We start from the raw sequence: 22,037 nt of genomic DNA on the forward strand, positions 1-22,037 counted from the left end.
TCTGCAGAGTGTACTCCGGGCCATCCCATGTACATCATCAAAGGATGCAAAGGCCCCTTTGAAAGCAAATTTAAGAATGTATATCATTAGGTTTCCCTGCGTAAAAGAGACGTTATAGAGCACACGACACAGCCTGACCATGTGGTTTTCTCTCTCATGGAGAAAGCAGTGACCACAAGAGAGTGAAGCAAAGCAAAAATTCTGTCCCTGTAAGAAGTTCACGGTTAGATCTAGGAACATCTCACAGACTCCTGAATTGTACCATAGAAAGAGATCTGTTAAAAGTAGCTCAGTCCATATTCCTTGATACAGTAAAGTCCCTAGTGGAAGTTGTTGAAGAGATGCTTTCTCTGATTGCATTCAGTGCTGAAATTTAAGGTCTGAGTTCTTATCTCCCAATGTCGATTCTATTTCTCATGGTCAAAATAGAACCATAGAAATCTCTTCTAAGAGCATGAGCCCCACCACAAATTGTCACTTTCTTTAAAAATTGCGTAAGCTGGACAAGGCATGCACTTTTGTTGGAAGGTAGCATGTGGAGGAGTTATCAACTGGTTTCACAAATCAAACCCTATGTTTCTGCACTTTGGTTCTCTCCAGGATTTTCCACTGGTAATCTGATTTGGCATTGCTCTGCTGCCACGGTATGTCTGTCTGTCTTTCTCTGCTGCTCCCTGGCAGTCCCCCACCTCCTGCCTGCTTGGAGGAGCAGTGTTGACAATACTTTAAAGGGTTACATTCAAAACTGGAGGAAGGGGCTTCCCTGGTGGCGCAGTGGTTGCGAGTCCGCCTGCCGGTGCCGGGGACGCGGGTTCGTGCCCCGGTCCGGGAGGATCCCACGTGCCGCGGAGCTGCTGGGCCCGTGAGCCGTGGCCGCTGAGCCTGCGCGTCCGGAGCCTGTGCTCCGCAACGGGAGAGGCCACAACAGTGAGAGGCCCGCGTACCGCAAAAAAAAACCAAGACAAAAAAACTGGAGGAAGAATTCGCTCTAAACATTTTGCCGATTGTGGGGATACATTCACTTCCCCAGCCTCCCCCCAAAAGTAGTATTTTCCTGAAATGATGCTAGTCTGTCACAGTTATAGGTGTGGCACAGTTTTCTCAATCGAGGACAGCGATGTGTCATACGACTCAATTAAGTTGTATCACATATGTTTTTACCAAACCAACCGTTCTCTCTGAGAAGGAAGTTAGATTAGAAATGTTGAGACTACATAAGCATTCCAACTCTTGATATCTTCTAAATATGGTAAATTCTGATTTTTTTTTAAGTTTTCAAGTTCATATAGCGTGATTATCATTTTTAGATTCACTCATGTGTTTACAATTTTCAGTTTACTTTTCTCTGTATCATTAAGTCACTCCACCATAATCCGACTGAAAAACAGGGACACTTCTTGAACTTCAGACTTATCCTTTTACACTTGAAATAGGCATTTCTATCCACCAATAGCCCTAGTCTTTACAATTTTGTCCCCTTTCAATATACTGGATACTCACTGAATATTGTGATTTGTGATATTATTATTCTGTGGTATATGTACTAGTTTGTATTCTTCTGAACTACATGCACTCAAACCAAAACAATTTTTTTGTTATGACTTCTGATATTTCTTTAAAAATATTTATTTACTTATTTGTTTGTTTATTTTGGCTGCGCCGGGTCTTAGTTGTGGCATGCGGGATCTAGTTCCCCAACCAGGGACCGTAGAGTCTTACCCACTGGACCACCAGGGAAGTCCCCAAGACTTCTGATATTTATACAAACTGCCTTTCTTCCTTTTTTTTTTTTTTTTTAACATCTTTATTGGAGTTTAATTGCTTTACAATGGCATGTTAGTTTCTGCTTTATAACAAAGTGAATCAGCTATGTATATACATATATCCCCATATCTCTTCCCTCTTGCGTCTCCCTCCCTCCCACCCTCCCTATCCCACCCCTCTAGGTGGTCACAACAAGCTGTCTTTCTGACTCTTAACGAAAATACAGAAGCAAAAGAACCACACACTACCCCAGGTGTAGTCATTTCTCACAAATGTGGGACGCTGATAGATTCTGTAAATTCAGCAAATATGCATTTCGTGGTTCATTCTTTCAGCGCAATACTCTTGCAGCTCTTAAAACAATTATGATGGAGATGGATTTATTCATGTTAAAAGAGGTTTACAATATAACAGGTAAAATATTATTAGACTGCAGAACAATACGAATGCTATCATAGAATGTTATGAATAAATTGTATGTATGTATATAATTTTACTTATGTAAGTATATGCATAATATACTCTGTACACTTGAGCATAGGAGAGAGCCTGGAGCCGTAGAGCCAAAACGTTCAAAGTGATTATTAGTGGGACTTTTGCTGATTTGTATTATTTGGGGTTTTTTCCTCCCTTATCTGTATTATCTTAGTGTTCACAATAAATGGTTTTACTTTGTGCTCATTTTTCTCACCTCATTTTGGTGGGTGGAGAAAGGGAACGCAAGCTCCCACATCTTTGATAAGTCATGAAATTATAAAAAAGCCGTGCTGTGTCTTGTCGGTTGTCACAGATCTGTAGACGTGTTGTGCCACACGGCGTTAAAGCGTTTTCTTTTTATTGAGTCTCTCCCGCATGCCAAGCACCGCACTAAGAACCTGAAACATGATGTGAAGTCGGTATTATTGCCGCCATCGTGCAAAGGAAGAAAGGCTTCTGAGAGTTTATGTTACTTGCGTCGCACAGCTGGTGGGTGACGGAGCTGAGACTCAGGCTCAGATCTGACTCTAAGATCAGCGTTTGGGGTCTTGGTGAATCTCACTGTAGACCTCTTGTCTGCCTTGAGGATGAAAAGGTTAATGTACGCAAGTGGATTGTAAAGCGTTGCTTTCAAAAGAAGGTGCTCAGGGATTTTACCAGCGTGGACCATCTTTCACCGCTTGCCGTGTTTCCCTGCAGTGTTTTCAGTTAGAGTGTAAACTTCTCAAGGCAGAATCACGTGGTCTCAGTAGCCCTTAATTCTCCTCTCACAGGCTGGCGGTAGGGTAGGTGAGCTTCCCCCTGGGACTCTGCAGAAGGAGATTGCCTAGAAGATTCTGAGACTCCGGGCCTGGGAATCTCTGGCCAGTGGACACATCCCGAGGAGGAGACTGCATACAGCCCTAGAGGCCTCAGGACTCTTTTCCTTTTAGGGAAAAGGAAGGGAAAGCAGTGGCCTTCTTACAGCTGGAGGCTGAATACCCCATGCTCTGGGATTGTGTGAAATTCGCCAGTCTCGGAGCGAGACCAGCACTGCCTCACCCCCTGCTGAACCTGCAAAGGCATCTTTAAAACAGTCTCTGGAGATTTTAAAAAATTTGGATCTTGAGCTTAGTCCCCTATGTGATGCAGATTAAACGGTCCGTGGCTGTCACACTGCCTTATCTCCCTTTGTCTTCCAGGCTTCCTCTTCCAGTCTGCACACCATCTCGGTTCTTTCCCACACTTTATCTCAGACACTGTGGCTTCCTCACGGGATCACTCCGCAGGCCTGATATGTGGCCCCCGGTGCCTCTCTGCCGGAGTCCACGTGCCCGTAGGAGCTGGATTACGGATCCCCTTGGGATCGTGGACTTCAGTGGGGGATGCATGGAGCTGTGGGTGCCCCATTTTGGGAGAAGGCAAAGTGACATGATGGGATGCTCTGGTTACTATGAAGACATCTTCATTTCGCTCCACTGTGGAGGTGCAGACACGACATTTTTAAAGATCCACCTAAAAAATGAGTTCCCAGGCACCACAGTGTATGGGGCGTATATATTGTACGATCGGGCCATTCACGATGGCTGTTCTCTTGCTCTCTATATCCCGTGCTTGACCAGGCTCGGCTTCGCTCACATGATTATCCAGTGCTCCTAATTATAGGCCTTAATCAGGAACTGCCTACGTGCTTGCCCCCGCCCTAGCTGCTGGTTTCCCTGGTAACCGATGAGCCCACCTGGCCTCAATTCCCCCTATAAATGGTAGCCTCCCTCTCCCCTGAGAAGCTCGGAGTATCGCCATGTCCTGCTCGCTGTCTGCCGTACGCAGTGGGATGTCTCTCCAGGTTCTTTGTGTAGGACCCCCTTGCCCAGTAAATCGGGTGTCTCTTTCGCCGTCTGTGGGCTCTTGCTTCCGCCTGGAGGCTGGGTAACTACAGGGCTTGCGGACCTGCGGTGCCCCGGCTCTCCTTTGTCAAAGGTTCACGCACCTCGAGATAAGAGAATCGTGCGTGTGATTATTTTCTACATATTAACTGTTCAAAGCTCCGTCTTTAAAATTCAAGTAGTCAGCCAAGCAGTGGGCCGTCCACGTCCGTCAGACATTAATTGTGCACCTAGTAAGTACGAGAGAGCCAGGCGCTGGGATTTCTTATCTCTCCGGCCTGCATACCTGTGCTGATTTATGGGGTAGATTTAATGTTTTATTTTTCATCTCTTTCTCTTCCAGTTTTCCAAAGAAATTAGTCCGTTTTCTGGGTGAAGAGAAACCAATCTGTTTTCACAGGGTGAGTAATCCTTTGACTCCTTTATGTATATTTTTTACTCACGTTACTTAGTAAGCACTCCTTCTCGGGGGGTTTTCTCCTACCTGGAACCAAGAAACTCTTTGCACTCATTACATTTCCTCTTCCCTTTGGAGGGGAGGGTTTCCTCTGGTTTTTCTGCCGTTTCTTTTGGCTTTTCACAGGTTTTGTCTCTTCCGAGTTGTTACCACCGTTACTGTTACCTTGTCCAGCTTGCAGAGGGGATGAGATAGGAAGTTTCTCCACCACCACCCCCACCTCCACCCCAGTGGCTGATGCCGTGGGCAAGGAGAACCTATTCGTTTTGTTCATGGGACATACTGTTTTAACACCATGACAGAGAATCACAGGATGTGAGCACTAGATGGGATGTTATAGCTCATCTATCAGAGCCCCTATGTACAGATGGGACAGCTGAGGCCCTGAGGGCTTCCCCCAACCCTGGCATCTGAGCCTAGATTATGAGTGAGGCATTTAACTCTCAGCTGCCCTCCCCCATCGCAACCCCACACAGAGCTGTTCTTTGAATCCCAATACCTTCTGGGGATACAGAGTTACAGGCAGTTCAACCTGATGTAATTCTGATAAACTAATGCTAACATCCCTCTAAGGCAACTGTCAGGAGTGATGCTTGTCGCTACTTAACTGTCTAATAATCACACTTGCTCACTCCCAAGAGAGGTTGATTGCATGGAGGTACCCAGAACGTTTCCATTTTGGACCTCATCTGAGAGGGCCTATTTTTTGTTTCCTTTGCGCCTTTCCCAAACCACCACATTTGCAATGCCCCGTCACGTGCTGAGACTCGGTGGTCCACCTGCTTTGCAGCTAGACGCCGAGGTGCAGCTGCAGGTGCGTGCTGGCCAGCTGCAGGGCGGCACGCCCCCCACTCAGGGCTGTCTGCACATGCGGAGCGAGGCTTAACAGGTTTCTTGCATTGCTGTGCAAATCTGGCCCGTGGTCATAGACTCTCGGAGAAACATTGCTTCACTAAAAAAAAAAAAATTACGCTTTGTACATGAGGGCGCGGTCGTGGGGTATTATGGCGAATATACAAATATGGGATCCCAGAAGGTGAACCTACCTGTGGTTCTTTCGAGATGCCTGTGCCAGACCTGGCTCTGGATCGTGTTCATTTAGGTTGATGATCTAGGTGCACTTATTTCCAGAACGTTCCATCTCCTGCAGAGATTGGCCCAAGTGTAGTATTGAGAGCCTGTGTCCATTATTTTATCCCACTTGTCAACTTAATCACTTTACCTTAACAAATGGGGGCTTCTCTTCTGCCCTTCCTGGAGTCCTTGTCAAGGAACTTGACTTTCCTGCTTATCAGGGTACAGAGATAGTCTGCTTTCTACCAATGCACTGTATGGAATTTAGACCATGGATTGCTGATTCGCTGAGAGACCGTCCGCCTGCTTATTACTCTAAACTTGATCTCTCCTGTCTGCACATACTCCGTGTGCATGAATTGTGCATTATTAGAAGTGTGAGGGTTTCCATTTCCTCATCTTCTCCAAAAAAGCCCAGAAGGTTTATCCCCAGAGCACATCAAAGTATAACACGGGACGCTGAGGTCTGCTGCTCCCTAGGGAATCCAAGGGTCTCTGTGGAACGAAGAGACTAAAACAGGACACAGTTCGGGGCCTTAGGACGGGGGGGAAAGTGCTAAATTCCTTGCCTATGTTGTGCTCTTCTTTAAGTAAAGAATAAACTGGTAGAGAGGGGTGTGAGGTAAGAAACGGTAAAACGATAAAATAAGGACCACCTGAACTCACGCCGACCACTTGTGGCAACTTCGGTTTCCTGCTGGGTCGTAAGTAGTTTGCAGTCGACACAGTCGGGAGGCATCAAATCATTATCCCAAATACTACAAGCTGTTTGCTTTTACCAGTTGGGGGAAAACTAAACTCACACCGAAGCTGTGAGTTTTCAGAAAGCAACTCAGAGGCTGACCCCCACACCTTGGGTTTGTACCACACAGGTCCACATGCTGCACGCGTGTCTGCCTTGTAAAAACATGTGTCGCTGGGCTCCAGCTCATGGTATGTGGGGTCGCTGGACCCGGGAACAAGGCTGCTGTTGTTTGCAAGCTCGAACAGTGCTTGGCCTCGATGGTGTCCCTTTAAGGGAAATCTAGGGAGATGCTCTTGCCAGCGCTGGGATTTTATTTGCTAGAGGCCAAGTAGCAGTGGCATGTGTTGGTTCCATGGCAACATGTCCATGCAGCCAGAAAAAAATATAATGACTATGGCAGCCAGTGTATTCTGGGCAGGTTGAGCCCCGATGCCTCCTTTTATTTTCCACCTCATCCTGGCCTGCCTTTCCCCTCCTGTAGAGAGTGTGGGCTGCTGTCTCTGCTATTAGCACTTGCCTCCTGTCCCCACCGAGCTGGGGACTCGAGGAGGAGGAAGGCGGTGTCTGTAGTAAAACTCTGCAGGGCCCCGAGTGTGCCAGCAGAGCTGGCAGAACCTCCCCGCCTCAGCAAAGCCAAGTCAGCAGCGAGTCTGTCCTTTTCATCATCCCTGTGACCAAGCAGCCCTGGCAGGGTGGATCAGTGGGCAGAGTACTTCCTGTATATTGCGGTCAGCTGCTCCTGGCTGGAAAGTGGGCAGGGAAACAGAGGACCCATTTCATGTGCTCCACAGGGATTGAAGAGACCCCTCCCTGGGCAGAGTGCAATGCCAGGCACGGTAGGGCTGCACCCAGAAATCAGTGCACATGGCACACCTTCTAGGAGCTTCCACCAGAGATAAAGTTTCCAATTGCAGTCTCTCCGGTGTGTGGGGTTGAGGTTTTAACATTTCTCTGATGTTTTCTCATCTCTAAAAGCCTCCATGAAACCATTATAATCACTCTTGATATCAACAGATGCTTTTTTTCCCCCAAACTCCTGAAACATTTAAAAAATCTTTATCATCTATTTGACATTTGGTTTGTATTTCCTTTTTTCATACATAATGCTTTGTGGGCCTGAACTGTCTTTCTAGTTAGAGGGTAAGGCCTTCAAGGTCAGGAACCATCTATCTGTCTCTTCATCTGTTTTTTAATTTTTTTTCCTCTAATGCTCAGAACTGAGCGTTGTAGATAGTAACCATACATTCATATTTCTTCATGATAACATTATAGTCTCATCCAGTCTCATAAGGAAGCTTTGAGGCAAGTGTGTAAATATACTAAATTCTTTTAAATTCTTCAGAGAAAAGATAAATTCAAGAAATTCTTTAACTGCTGTGGTTTTTAAAAAAAACACGTAGATATGAAATCACAAGGTAAGAATATCTAAAGACTTCACATTTCCTCTTCTTCCTCTTTGTGGTTACTGACCATGACCTGTGTATCACAGGGTTTCACAGTGGCGCTGAAATCATCCCCCTGCAGCCTCCTCCCCCAATATTCACTGCTTCAGTTGAATTACCCTTATTATACCTTTTGGGCCAGGCCTCAGTCAAACCCCTAGCCATGTCTTTGGAACTCTTAAGTAGGAGATTGGAAGGATTTTTCATTAAGGTGTCAGGTTTGATAGATTAGGATAGTGGCTCCTAATTTAGTTTTGAGGTCTGTTGGAGGAGGGAAGGTTTTTCTTGTATAAAAACCTTTATCTTCAAAGAGTATTCTTCCCTTCCCAAGTCCTGAGCCAGCTGAGAACCAAGACAAGTGAAATCATAAGGCTGATGGAGCCAGGGTGCACCTCGGTGACTGATGACCGTTTAACTGAGTTAGAAGTTGTATCTTAGGTTGAGAACCAAAAAGAACTTCCCAACTCGTTCTCTAGTCTGGGCCTGATCACAGTCTACCCGCAGGAGAGTTTTGGGTCTGCAGGCCACTGTCTGCGTGAAGAAGGAAGGAAAAAGAGACCCCAGTTCTATGCACCCCCCACCCCACCCCTGTGCTCAACATTTTAACTCTACCCAGTGGTGGATTAACCCTACCCAGTGGAGTTAGTTTCCCAAGGAGAGTCATGGTCCACGCCGGGTTTAGCCTCCAGCCAGCTACCTCACTCCACATCCTTGGGAAAGAAAAAGGATGAAGTAAAAGGCCAGGAGGGCTTCGAGAAAATCCTTCCCATAGAAAGCAGAGGAGTAAAGTGTGCTGTTGGCCTCTGGCTCTGCCCTCATCTCTCGCTCTCCACCCTTTGGTCCCCGGTCTCCCGCTGGCTGTCTCACCCACTGGGTTTCCTTTGTAGCTCCTTGGTTCGTATATCTGTTTACTGGTTTATTGTTGACCTCCTCTTTTAGGACGTTAGTGAAAGCAGAAACCTCATCAGTATCATTAATTGCTGTATCGCAGTACTTAAAGCTATACACGCACATAGGAGGCATTTGATTAAACCTTTGAATACATAAATAAATGTTTTTATGCCTCTTCTCACAGTTAATTGCCTGGATGTCCTTGTGCCCCATCCTGCCTGGCACATACCTATTCATATCATAACACTCAGTTCATCTGTCAGTTCTCTATGGAATCTTCCAGTTTCCCTTCTTCCAAGGGGAAGGAGCACCTTTTTGTTTGTAACCAGTTGCCAGGAGGGGTGTGTGTGTGTGTGTGTGTGTGTGTGTGTGTGTGTGTGTGTGTGTGTGTGTGTGTGTGTGTGTACACGTGCGCATGTCTGCATCTTTGTGTACACCTGTGTGTGCTCTCTTTCTGGATCTGGTTCTGTAACACTTCAGTTCACTTAATTTGTTTATATATTTATCACCTTTACTGGATTGTAAACTCCTTGGGAACTGGGAAACCTTATTTGTCCCTGTTTCTGTAACATCTGCCATGTAGTAGGTGCTCAGTAAATGTACATGATATTAGCACTCTTTACCACATGCCAGATACTGCTGTGTCTTAGTGCTTAAAACAACTTTCTAAGTACTTCCGTGTATTAACGTATGTACTCCTCACAACAAGCTTACCAGATACATTTTTAACTCTCACAGATAAGGAAACTGGGGCATAGAGAGTTGAGGTGACTAGCCTATGGTCTCACAGCTAGTCTGTTTCTATAGCTGTTACTGTCTGCTGATTCTCAGAGAAGGACCGTATAGACGGACGAATGAATGACTAAATGGGAACCCTAGAAGCCCAGATGCATATCGTTAAACAGGGCCACAGTAAGAAATGATCACCAAGCCAACCTGTGATTAGCCGTGGTTGATGTAGGTCCCTGGATGAATCCCTAAAGTTTTATAGTAGCTATTGTGCTTAATTCCCAGTTATCCATGCCAGCAGGGTGGTATTAGTTAATGAAAGTAAATAATTGTCATTATATTGGGGGGATTATTTCTTAATGGGAAAATTGTTAAATCATCAATTACGAGTTACAGTTGCTCTGTGTAAGGCTCACTGCTACATTTGGGGAGAAATGGGAGGTCAGAGGAAGTGAGTTGGAGGGTGAAAAGGAGAACCCAGGGGTATAAACTAAGGTTGTCGCGTTTAACAGGCTCTTGCTTAGTTGAAGAGGTGCGATGACGGGTAAAGTTAAGGAAATCAGAAGAAGTAAAGGGCAGTCAACATGAGAATGATCACAGGCATTATTACACTTGACTAATTGCCAAATGGTGATAGTAGAGAAAATGAAAGCCATCCTGTTAGTCAGGACAGGATGGGCCTCATGCTTCAGAGTCGATCCTAAACTCTCACTGGCTTAACCAAGTAGAAGTTTCCTTCTCCCTCATCCAGCGTGCGCTGTGAATCTGGTGTCTCTGCAGGACATTGTCTTCCATGCCTGGCTCCCTGATGCAGGCTACATGGATCTTTTCATCCTACCATCTAGAGACCCCCCTGTGATCACAGGGGGAAAGAGAAAACTTGGAGAATTACACCAGCGATGAAATGCTTCAAAGCTTTGCCCTGGAAAGGGCAAGTGCCACCTGCTATGTCCTAGACAAGGCATTCAGCCTTTTGTACATAAGCTCCCACCTTTCCAATCCTCCCATTCCTTTTTGTGCTTCTCCCACCCAGCACACTGTAGGTGCTCCATGAATATCTGTAGGGTGAAGGAATGAGTGAATGTAGCGATGAATTGTCACTCGTGACTGATTGTGTTTATAACAGGAATGCACATGAACCCAGACTTGGAAAAACTGAGCCTGGCTTGAAGATGTTGATTAAAATTAAAAGAGCATTATTTTAAAAAAAAAAGAAAGAAAGAAAAAGAAAACAAAAAAACCCAGAGCTGACGTTGATTAGCCACGGTGAGTGGAAAATCACGAAGACATGAACGGATTAAATCCAGTCTAGCTGGTGGTTGAGCTCCTGATAAAGCCCAGACTTTCATGTTTCAGCCCTGTCTTGGCCCTGTCACTGTCTGTCCCCTGCGTGAAGTCACAGTTCGTGTGTTATCTGGCGCCAGCTGCCCTTCTAGCTCCGTTCCTCCTGAACCAGGTAGAGATTACTGTCCTCATTTTAAAACGAAGAAACTGAATTTAAGGAGAGGTTAACCAGTCCAGGATGCTGCTGTGATTCCAGCCCAGGTGTGTTTGACTGCACTGCACCGTCTCTCCCCTGCGTCAGGCTCTCTCACACGTGCACCTGCTGCCTCCAGTCCTGGGGTCTGGCATACGGCAGCGTCCACATCCAGATCAATGGAGAAGGGGGTTCCAGACAGGGGCAAAGCACGGCTGAAGCAAGCCTAGCAGCCGAACGTGAAAAATAAGTTGGAAGCTCTGTGTGTGAATCAATGTGGAAAGCGGTATGCTCATAGAGAGCGGGGCAGATTGCACTGGAAAGGTAGGGAGGGGTCACAGCACATGTGTCAGACCAAAGAACGGGGCCTCTCAGCCACGTCTCCATGTGTTGTATTTGACCAAGAGAAACCCGAATGCTGTGAGTACCAGTGATCACAGCCACTAACAGATTCCTAGAAAATGGGGCTTGTTTCTGGTTTGGGGGGGGGGGTGGTCGGTGGAGACGGAGGGGCCCTGCCTGTCATTGTTTTAATGTGGGCAGGGCAGTGCTGTGGAAAGGGTCCTGAACTGAGGGCTCTTAATCACTGGAGATCTTTCAGCAAGCTGGTGATGGGACCAGCCATGTTTCAGTGAGATTAGCTCTACAACTGTGTTCACGGCCCAGGAGATGGTGGGGAGAAAACCAGAGACGGGGGGCCCTGGTTGGGAAGTTATTACAGGCAAAATGAGATAAGACTTTGAAAACTTGGGAGCATTGTGAAGGGACAGATGTGGTTGACACTGCAAGGAAAGAATTGACCAAAACAGGATGATTGTGTGGACATAAGAAACGAGGGGGAGGAGTTGGAGATAACTGACTTTTTGAGCCCAGGCGGCTATTGAAGGTGTCCTATGTTATATATTTTTTGAGCTTATTTTAGTAACAGTGTTGTTCTATGAGTTGAGGCTTCTTGGGTCGAATTGGGGGTAGCCTGAGACCAAGAGAAGCCCCCTTTGAGTAACTGAGTATCGTCTTAACCCCAACCTTACCTCTTCCTGCCCTGCCCTCCCTAAGGTTGAGGATCAATTCTTACATCAGCAGCAAAGTCATCAGGCTGCAATTTCATCTCCGTCCTGGCCCTCTAGTGGAGATAATGGCTTAAACGTGGGCCGTTTAAACGTAGAATTAAATGTTGCAGCATCTGTAGCCCCTGATGAGAAAGAGCTCCCTGTCCCCTGTCCTTCTCTCCTGCTGGTTTGCCTCCTTACCAGACTCAAGCTCCCATGGCTCTGGGAAACACGTGGCAACGTTTTGCCAGTTGGTCAAGTTTTTGCAAGCTGACAATTCATCTGAGCTTCACGAGGCCACTGCACATTGCTTTCTTGGTCGTTTCAGTCTGACAGGAGAATGCCAGTTTTGATAGAAAGGAGAAAGAAGGCTGATGTGACAGAGGGGGGAATGTTTTGCATTCCCATTTTACTTTCTGGGACTAGTCGTATCACATTTCATAGGCGCCTGTGTCTAGTGGCAGAGGACAGTCTAATGAGAGAAGCGAAATTGTATGCAGTTCACACACCTCAACTCTTAGCTCCCAAGAACCAGAGTGAGTGCTGAGTCCCTGGGATTCAGGAGTCCATCAGCCCCAGGTCTCCTTTCCTTGAATATAGGCTGGAGTTGGAGAGATGCTAGCAGGGGAGAAGAAAACTCCTAACCTCCTGTCTTTTTTCTCTGCTTTCTGTGTGGGTCTGGGGAGCTGGCATCTCTGGCCAGAGGTGCAGAAAGTGTGATAGAGGAGGAGGGCTTCAGGTCGCTGTCCCTCTCCCTGGAATGCCCTTGGCCCTTCCGACACTGCCCTTGGTGGGTAGACCTTCCTGCTTGCCCTAGTTGACAAGTGAACTGCTCCTCTCTATGAAAGCTTTGCCCCTTCTCCAGTTTGAGCACGGAGTGGGGGACACTTGGCATTCCTCATCATTTCAAGCCCCCTTACCAGCCCATAAAATCACCACAATTTGTTAGATTCTTAAGATCCCTTTGAAATAGCAAGATGATTGGAAACCTCTGTCATGTTTGGGACCGGGGAGGGTGTACATTTAAACAGAAAGGCTGAACTATTTATAGATCGATGTGTTTCAGGGAGAAGGTGGCAGTCAGCTTTGTTCCCCATCTTGTATAGTTTTAAGAGTAGTTTCTCACTTGTTACTAGAAGACTGTAAACATTTCGAGTCTCCAGTGATATCTGTATTCTTTTGATGTACTTTGCAGAGAAACTCAAGCAGGAACAGGCTTCAGAGTAAGCTAACTAAAGCATCTTGGGCTTTTGATCACTTTCCATTAGCATGAACAGTAATCTCTGTCCTGTCGGATTTTGTTGGAAAGGGCGTTTGCTGTTTAATGAAGATAAACATGTTGCTTGGGTATTTAATATGTCTTCTCAACTCAGGGACTGAAAAATTCGTACGTGAGATTAGCCCTGTTGCCAGAGAGGGGATTTTCAATGTCCCAAACATTTCTCTAGCCATTGGCTGAACTTTGGAAATGTGTTTGTGCTAAAAAGAACAGATACTGAACAGATATGTCATGTACAAAGCCTTCTGTTTCAATGGTGAGTCCCAGGGGCCTTTCAACCACGTTGTTTCTATGTAATATTTGGTCAAAGGAAACCTGAGTGTAAGGAGGACACCTGATCACAGCCACTAACAAATTCCTAGAAAGTGATGCTTGTTGTTTGTTGCTGGTTAGATGGTGGCCGTGTGGGGCAGGGGGTCTGAGCCGCTTTTCTTGTCACTGTTTTTTTTTTTTTTTTCGGTACGCAGGCCTCTCACCGCTGTGGCCTCTCCCGTTGCGGAGCACAGGCTCCGGACGCGCAGGTTCAGCGGCCACGGCTCACGGGCCCAGCCGCTTCGCGGCACGTGGGATCTTCCCGGACCGGGGCACGAACCCGTGTCCCCCTGCATCGGCAGGCGGACTCTCAACCACTGCGCCACCAGGGAAGCCCTTGTCACTGTTTTAATGCATATTCTGCTGTTGCTACGGACTCCGGCTTTGGCTGTCGCTCAGACTTGCAGGAGGGGAGAGTATAACTGCCCTTCTTGGTGTCTGAAAACCTATGGGGAGAAATAGGAGAAGGCAGGTTGCAGGGCCAGCCATAGACTTTGCTCAGCCCATTCTGTTGCTGTTTGCTTGCTGACCTATTGGGAGGAAAAAAAAAAGGCTTGGGTTCTAAAGTTGATTCTGTCTTAAGAGAAAGAGTGCCTTTTAAATGTTTAGAACTTGGAAACAATGTTTTAAAAATAAATTTAGTGTTTGAAGAACAGGTGTCCAAGGAGTACACGTTCCTAACTGAAAGAGAACAGTAAACAAAGCGGTTGCTTCCCTGTTAATGTAAAGTGCATTCCTTTCCCACAGAGTTGAGGGGCCGATTGGAGCTGTGCCTGTGGTCACATGCAGCTGTGTCCAGGTTCCGTGACCATTGTAGATTCCGTGGCTCCGCCTTAGAGCCACTTGTATCTTTTGCAGGAGTTGTTTAGGGCCACGCACACAAGTGGTGCTTTCTGAGGAAGGGGGACAGTGCATTAAAACTCGGTGGTAAAACCTTTCCTATCGGCCTGGGTGGCCGAACTTCTGAGGATGAGAACGTTCCTGTTGCCGTGACGCTGAGTGGAGGGGGTGCCCCGTGTGTTCTGCTGCCAGCTCACACCTGGCTGCCTCGGGGCATCCTGTCCTGTCACTAGACGTACCCTCGAGTCTGCACAGAGATCAGAGGGACCTGGCGAGGAGAAAGATGGGAGCAAGGTCAGAGCTGCACACTTAGCAGCTCGGGTGCAGGAGGAAGCCAGGCCACCTGGGAGGGCCCTCTGATGACCCGCGGAGTCCATCCTGTTTGCCCCAAGCCTCTGCGGCCTCACTTCTCTGTCCCCTGCTCCCTGAAGGCCACTTCTGCAGTGGGTGTATTGACTTGAGTTTCTGAGATCATGAGTGAGCAGCTTGGAGAAGAAGGTAGATGCTCCAGGCTTCTACTCCTAGTCCTGCAATAGACTCGAGCTTATTCACTTAGTGGCTCTTGTGTTACAAGACAAAGGAGGTTAGGGCTAAGTCCTGTCATGGAAGTTGTTTGCTGCCCGTCCATTTATGAGGGGGAGTGGGAGATAGAGGCGGGTGCCCTGTAAATTCCCATATGCACATTTTCTCCTGTTTGAAGTGTGAAGTCGGGATAATTTGATTCGCGTGCGGATGCCCCCTAGTGGCCAGCACGGGGCCCTTGAAGAAGGACGGTCCCCACTGCCTGGGCCTCCCATCCCCACGGAAACGAAACACCCACTTCACAGGAGTCGAGTGTCACATCAAGTCTGTATTTCCTTACTACACTTTGTCTACCATGTAGGAAAAAAATCCAAAGCATTGTTACAGAAGAGAGAAAGAAGTGCTATTGCTATACCAAAGGAGGAGAACTCTTAGGTCTGTAGCACATCTGTATTATAAGTCTACTGGATGTGACAGAAGACTCTTTAAAGCTTTGATGTAAATATTTTCACGGCCAACTCATGCACTAAAGGAGAATTATACCCTTGGCAATAGTGGGCAAGTCCTCTGCTGGCTTCCTACCCTTAAGTAGACAAGCTTTATAAAACTTCAGAATTTTCTCAGCCGTTTAGTTGGCCAAGGCAAAATTTGTTTTCCTCACACAGAAGGTTGATATATATAGTTAACCTTCTGCTTGCTGACTATAGAGCTTTAATATAGTCTTATATAACGAAAGCTTTATTCACTCATGATTATCTTTTGAATGAATTGTGTAAATTCTGTTTCTGATGAATTTTTTTTCTAGTCAGTTCAACCAGTCAAGTATGAAATGAGTGGCTAGTGTGAGCTTGATCAAGTGCATAGGAATCACCTTGGGGTCTTGTTAAAATGCAGTTTCTGACCCTCTAGGGTTGAGGTGAGGCCCAAGATTCCGGATTTCTAAGAAGCTCCCAGGTGATGCCAAAGACCGCACTTAGAGAAACAAAATAATAGTTGAGTAGCAAGGTGGTAGGTGATGCAGTCTGTGTCCTCCAGAATCTTATGAGCTAAAGAGGGACTTGAAAAAGTATACAAGTAATTAGAGTATAAGACAGAACGTAATGAAATGTACAATGAAAGTAAAAACATGCTTTAGGGAGTTAGAGTTGGAAATGATCACTTCTGATTGGGAAGATCTGGAAATTTTTCATGGAGAAGGTGATTTTTGAAATTGGAGTTGAGGTGTGGGTTAGTCTGCAGCAGCGGTGGGTAGGGGCGGTGAAGGCAAATGAGTCAAAAAGCATAGACTCTGGAAAATGAAGAGTATGTCCAGGGAACAAGCAGCAGCCCATTTCTCTGGGGTGGGGAAGATATGAGATACAGTTGGAAAAGTAAGTAGAAGTGATACTATGGACTGTCAGGCAGTGTAGGGTGAAAACTCTGGACTAAATCAAGTAGATTTTAGTTGGTAGATTTTCTGATGATGCCCATTCTAACTGGTGTGAGGTGATAACCGCATTGTAGTTTTGTTTTGCATTTCTCTAATAATTAGTGATGTTGAGCAGCTTTTCATGTGCCTCTTGGCCATCTGTATATCTTCTTTGGGGAAATGTCTATTTAGGTCTTCTGCCCATTTTTTGATTGGGTTGTTTGTTTTTTTAATACTGAGCTGTATGAGCTGTTTATATATCTTGGAGATTAATCCTTTGTCCGTTGATTTGTTTGCAAATATTTTCTCCCATTCTGAGGGTTGTCTTTTTGTCTTGTTTGTAGTTTGCTTTGCAAAAGCTTTGAAGTTTCATTAGGTCCCATTTGTTTATTTTTGTTTTTATTTCCATTACTCTAGGAGGTGGATTGAAAAAGATCTTGCTGTGAATTATGTCAAAGAGTTTTCTTCCTTTGTTTTCCTCTAAGAGTTTTATAGTGTCTGGTCTTACATTTAGGTCTCTGATCCATTTTGAATTTATTTTTGTGTATGATGTTAGGGAGTGTTCTAAATTCATTCTTTTACATGTAGCTGTCCATTTTCCCCAGCACCAATTATTGAAGAGACTATCTTTTCTCCATTGTATATCCTTGCCTCCTTATAGATTAGTTGACCATAGGTGTGTTGGTTTATCTCTGGGCTTTCTATCCTGTTCCATTGATCTATATTTCTGTTTTTGTGCCAGTACCATATCATATTGTCTTGATTACTGTAGCTTTGTAGTATAGTCTGAAGTAAGAGAGTCTGATTCCTCCAGCTCCGTTTTTTCCCCTCAAGACTGCTTTGGCTATTCAGGGTCTTCTTTTGCGTCTCCATACAAATTTTAAGATTTTATGTTCTAGTTCTGTTTAAAAAAAAATGCCACTGCTAATTTGATAGGGATTGCATTGAATCTGTATATTGCTTTGGTAGGATAGTCATCTTCACAATATTGTTTCTTCCAGTCCAAGAACATGGTGTGTCTCTCCATCTGTTTGTGTCATCTTTGATTTCTTTCATCAGTGTCTTATAGTTTACTGAGTACAGGTCTTTTACTTCCCTAGGTAGGTTTATTCCTAGGTATTTTATTCTTTTTGTTGCAATGGTGAATGGGATTGTGTCCTTAATTTCTCTTTCTGATCTTTCATTGTTAGTGTATAGGAATGCAAGAGATTTCTGTGCATTAATTTTGTATCCTGCAACTTTACCAGATTCATTGATTAGCTCTGGTAGTTTTCTGGTGGCATCTTTAGGCTTCTCTATGTATAGTATCATGTCATCTGCAAACAGTGATAGTTTTACTACTTCTTTTCCAGTTTGTGTTCCTTTTATTTCTTTTTCTTCTCTGATTGCTGTGGATAGGACTTCCAAAACTATGTTGAATAATAGTGGTGACAGTGGACATCCACTGTCCTGTTCCTGATCTTAGAGGAAATGCTTTCAGTTTCTCACCACTGAGAATGATGTTTGCTGTGGGTTTATTGTATATGGTCTTTATTATGTTGAGGTAGGTTTCCTCTATGCCCACTTTCTGGAGAGTTTTTATCATAAATGGGTGTTGAATTTTGTCAAAAGCTTTTTCTGCAACTATTGAGATGATCATATGGTTTTCCTTCTTCAATTTGTTAATATGGTGTATCACATTGATTTGCGTATACTGAAGAATCCTAGCATCCCTGGGATAAATCCCACTTGATCATGGTGTATGATCCTTTTAATATGTTGTTGGATCCTGTTTGCTATTGTTTTGTTGAGGATTTTTGCATCTATATTCATCAGTGATATTGGTCTGTAATTTTCTTTTTTTGTAGTATCTTTGTCTGGTTTTGGTATAGGGTAATGGTGGCCTCATAGAATGAGTTTGGGAGTGTTCCTTCCTCTTCAATTTTTTGGAGGAGTTTGGGAAGGATGGGTGTTAGTAGCTCTTCTCTAAATGTTTGATAGAATTCACCGGTGATGCAATCTGGTCCTGGACTTCTGTTTGTTGGAAGATTTTTAATCACAGTTTCAATTTCATTACTTGTGATTTGTCTGTTTATATTTTCTGTTTCTTCCTGGTTCAGTGTTGGAAGGTTATACCTTTCTAAGAACTTGTCCATTTCTTCCAGGTTGTCTATTTTATTGGCATAGAGTTGCTTGTAGTAGTCTTTTAGGATGCTTTGTATTTCTGTGGTGTCCATTGTAACTTCTTGTTCATTTCTGATTTTATTGATTTGAGTCCTCTCCCTCTTTATCTTGATGAGTCTGGCTAAATGTTTATCAATTTTGTTTATCTTCTCAAAGAACCAGCTTTTAGTTTTATTGATCTTTGCTATTGTTTTCTTTGTTTCTATTTCATTTATTTCTGCTCTGATCCTGATGATTTCTTTCCTTCTGCTAACTTTGGGTTTTGTTTGCTCTTCTTTCTCTAGTTCCTTTAGGTGTAAGGTTAGATTGTTTATTTGAGATTTTTATTGTTTTTTGTATTGCTATAAACTTGTATTGCTATAAACTCCCCTCTTTGAACTACTTTTGCTGCATCCCATAGGTTTGGGATCGTCGTGTTTTGTTGTAATTTGTCTCTAGGTATAAGTGTTCTCCAGTTTGTGAGTCACCTACCCAGCAGTTATGGGATTTGATTTTATTGTGACTGCGCCCCTCCTACCGCCTCATTGTGGCTTCTCCTTTGTCTTTAGATGTGGGGTATGTTTTTTGGTGAGTTCCAGTGTCTTCCTGTCAATGATTGTTCAGCAGTTAGTTGTGATTCTGGTGCTCTTGCAAGAATGAGTGAGCACATGTCCTTCTACTCTGTAATCTTGAACCAGTCTCCTTCCTTGTGCTTCATATAAAATAGCTTCTTACCCTGCTTTGCTCTTTTCATAACACTTTTTGTTATCTGACATTATGATTTTTTATTTGTGCCAAGTATGGCAAGTAGGGCCAAGCCTTGCCCTCAAGGAGCTTATAGTCAACTGGAAGAGGTAGACAATAAACGTGTAAACGCATAAATATAATGAGAAATGAAGGGAAAATGAGCAAAAATCACAAGGGGGAGGGATGGAGCCACTTTAGCTTGGGTGGGCAGGAAAAGCCTGGCTTAGGAGATGACATTAACCTGAAGGTAGGCAGAGCAAGTGACATATGCAAAAGCCTTGAGATGAGAAGTGCTTGGCACATTCAAAGAACCTGGACTTGAACCCATGTGGCTGAAGACCAGGGTGAGTTAGAGGGCTATGACGTTAGAGTTGGCAAGCCACAGAGAGTGAAGAGCCTTGGAACTGACAAGGAGGTTCAATTCTGTTAAGTACCTGGAAAGCCATGTGAGGGCTAAAACACGCAGGGTGGATTAGAGGATGGCAGGAAAGCAGGGAATGGGGAAGGAAAACCTTTAGTTGGCCTGAGAGGAAGTGATAGTGGTTTGGACTTGAATGGTGGTAGCAACCTCAGAGAGAGGTAGGTGAGTTCAAGATGCATGTATTCTCAAGGTCAGCTGTGCAGGACTTGTAGTTTTCTGATGTGGATAAAGAATAGGGACGTGGTCACCAGGATAATTCCCAGTTTTCTGGCTTGAGCAAGCAAGGCAATGGATGTGTTGTTCACAGAGATGGGGAGAACAGGCACAGAACAGAATTTTGAAAATGTTGAGTTTAAGGTGTACAAGAGACATTCTTTTTAAAAAAAAAAATGTGGTACAATACAGAATTTGCCATCTTAATCATTTTAAGATGTTCAGTTCAGTAGTGTTAAGTATATACGTGTTGTGCCCCCAATCTCCAGGACTCTTTTCATCTTGTAAAACTGAAACTCCACATTCATTAAATAATAACTTCCCATTCTTCTCCCCCAGCCCCTGGCAAGCACCGTTTAACTCCCTGTCTCTATGAAGTTGACTACTCTCAATATATCATATAAGTGGATTCTAGATACCATACAAGTATTTGTCCTTTGGGGACTGACTTATTTCACTTAGCACAATTTTCCTGAGGTTCACCCATACTGTAGTGTATGTCAGAGTTTCCTTCCTTTTCAAGGCTCAATAATATTCCACTGTATGTATATACATTTTGTTTATTCACACTTGGGTTGCTTTCACCTTTTGGTTTTTGTGAATAATGCTGCTATGAACATGAGTGTACAAATATCTGTTCAAGTTCCTGCCTTCAATTCTTTGGGAAAATACCCAGAAGTACAACTGCTGGATTGTATGGTAATTCTATTTTTAATATTTTGAGGAGCGATTGTACTGTTTTCCACAATGGCTTCACCATTTCACATTCCTACCAATGGTGCACAAAGGTTCTACTTTCTCCACATCCTTGCCAGTGCTTGTTTTCTGTGTTTTTGATAGTAGCTATCTTAAGGGATGTGAGGTGGTGAGACATTTTTTTTAGTAGATATTTCAGGCAGGGTGTTCTGTCTTCAGATCTACAGATCTGTGAAGGTGTGGCACATATATACAATGGAATATTACTCAGCCATAAAAAGAAATGAAACTGAGTTATTTGTAATGAGGTGGATAGACCTGGAGTCTGTCATACAGAGTGAAGTAAGTCAGAAGGAGAAAAACAAATACCGTATGCTAACACATATATATGGAATCTAAGAAAAAAAAATGTCATGAAGAGATTACTGATAGGACAGGAATAAAACACAGACCTACTAGAGCATGGACTTGAGGATATGGGGAGGGGGAAGGGTAAGCTGTGACGAAGTGAGAGAGTGGCAGGGACATATATACACTACTAAGTGTAAGACAGATAGCTAGTGGGAAGCTTCTGCATAGCCAGGGAGTTCACCTCTGTGCTTTGTGACCACCTAGAGGGGTGGGATAGGGAGGGTGGGAGGGAGGGTCATGCAAGAGGGAAGAGATATGGGAACATATGTATATGTATAACTGATTCACTTTGTTGTAAAGGAGAAACTAACACACCATTGTAAAACAGTTATACTCCAATAAAGATGTTAAAAAAACACAATGGGCGGTCAAAGAAAAAAGAAGAGGTTTGGGTATGAGATACAGGTTCAGATTTAAGCTGCCATACATCCTTTCAGTGAGGTTTTTTTTTTTTGCCAACTTGACTGTAAACATTTTTTTTTAAATAAATTTATTTATTTATTTATTTTTGGCTGCATTGGGTCTTTGTTGCTGTGCAGGCTTCTCATTGTGGTGGCTTCTCTTGTTGTGTAGCATGGGCTGTAGGCACGCAGGCTGTGGTAGTTGTGGCTCACTGGCTTCAGTAGTTGTGGCTCATGGGCTCTAGAGCACAGGCTCAGTAGTTCTGGCACTACAGGCTTAGTTGCTCTGCGGCATGTGGGATCTTCCCATTCAGGAATCGAACCCGTGTCCCCTGCAATGGCACGCAGATTCTTAACCACTGCACCACCAGGGAAGCCCGACTGTAAATATTTTAAGAAGTTAGAGATTCAGCTCAAAGAATCAGATCTGTACTTAAACTATTTAGCCTCACAGGCATGTTCTCTTTTTTAAAAAATTTATTTATTTTTGGCTGTGTTGGGTCTTTGTTGCTGCGTGCGGGCTTTCTCTAGTTGCAGCGGGGGTGGGGAGCTGCTCTTTGTTGCAGTGTGCGGGCTTCTCATTGTGGTGGCTTCTCTTGTTGCAGAGCACAGGCTCTGGGCACATGGGCTTCAGTAGATGTGGCTTGTGAGCTCTAGAGCGCAGGCTCAGTACGT

General features: G+C 44.6%; 1 protein-coding gene across 4 annotated transcripts in view; it reads left to right on the forward strand.

Annotated features, from left to right (window-relative positions):
* The window catches only part of ATXN1 (ataxin 1), a 402,319-nt gene that overhangs the window by 205,884 nt on the left and 174,398 nt on the right, over positions 1–22,037 (forward strand). For all 4 annotated transcript variants that reach the window (XM_067006729.1, XM_067006732.1, XM_067006731.1 and 1 more), the window contains one exon: positions 4,450–4,507. The gene's annotated coding sequence lies outside the window, so the exon portion shown is untranslated. The remainder of the gene's footprint in view (positions 1–4,449; positions 4,508–22,037) is intronic.

This window comes from Kogia breviceps, chromosome 10 (assembly GCF_026419965.1).
Source record: "Kogia breviceps isolate mKogBre1 chromosome 10, mKogBre1 haplotype 1, whole genome shotgun sequence".
Lineage (NCBI taxonomy): Eukaryota > Metazoa > Chordata > Mammalia > Artiodactyla > Physeteridae > Kogia > Kogia breviceps.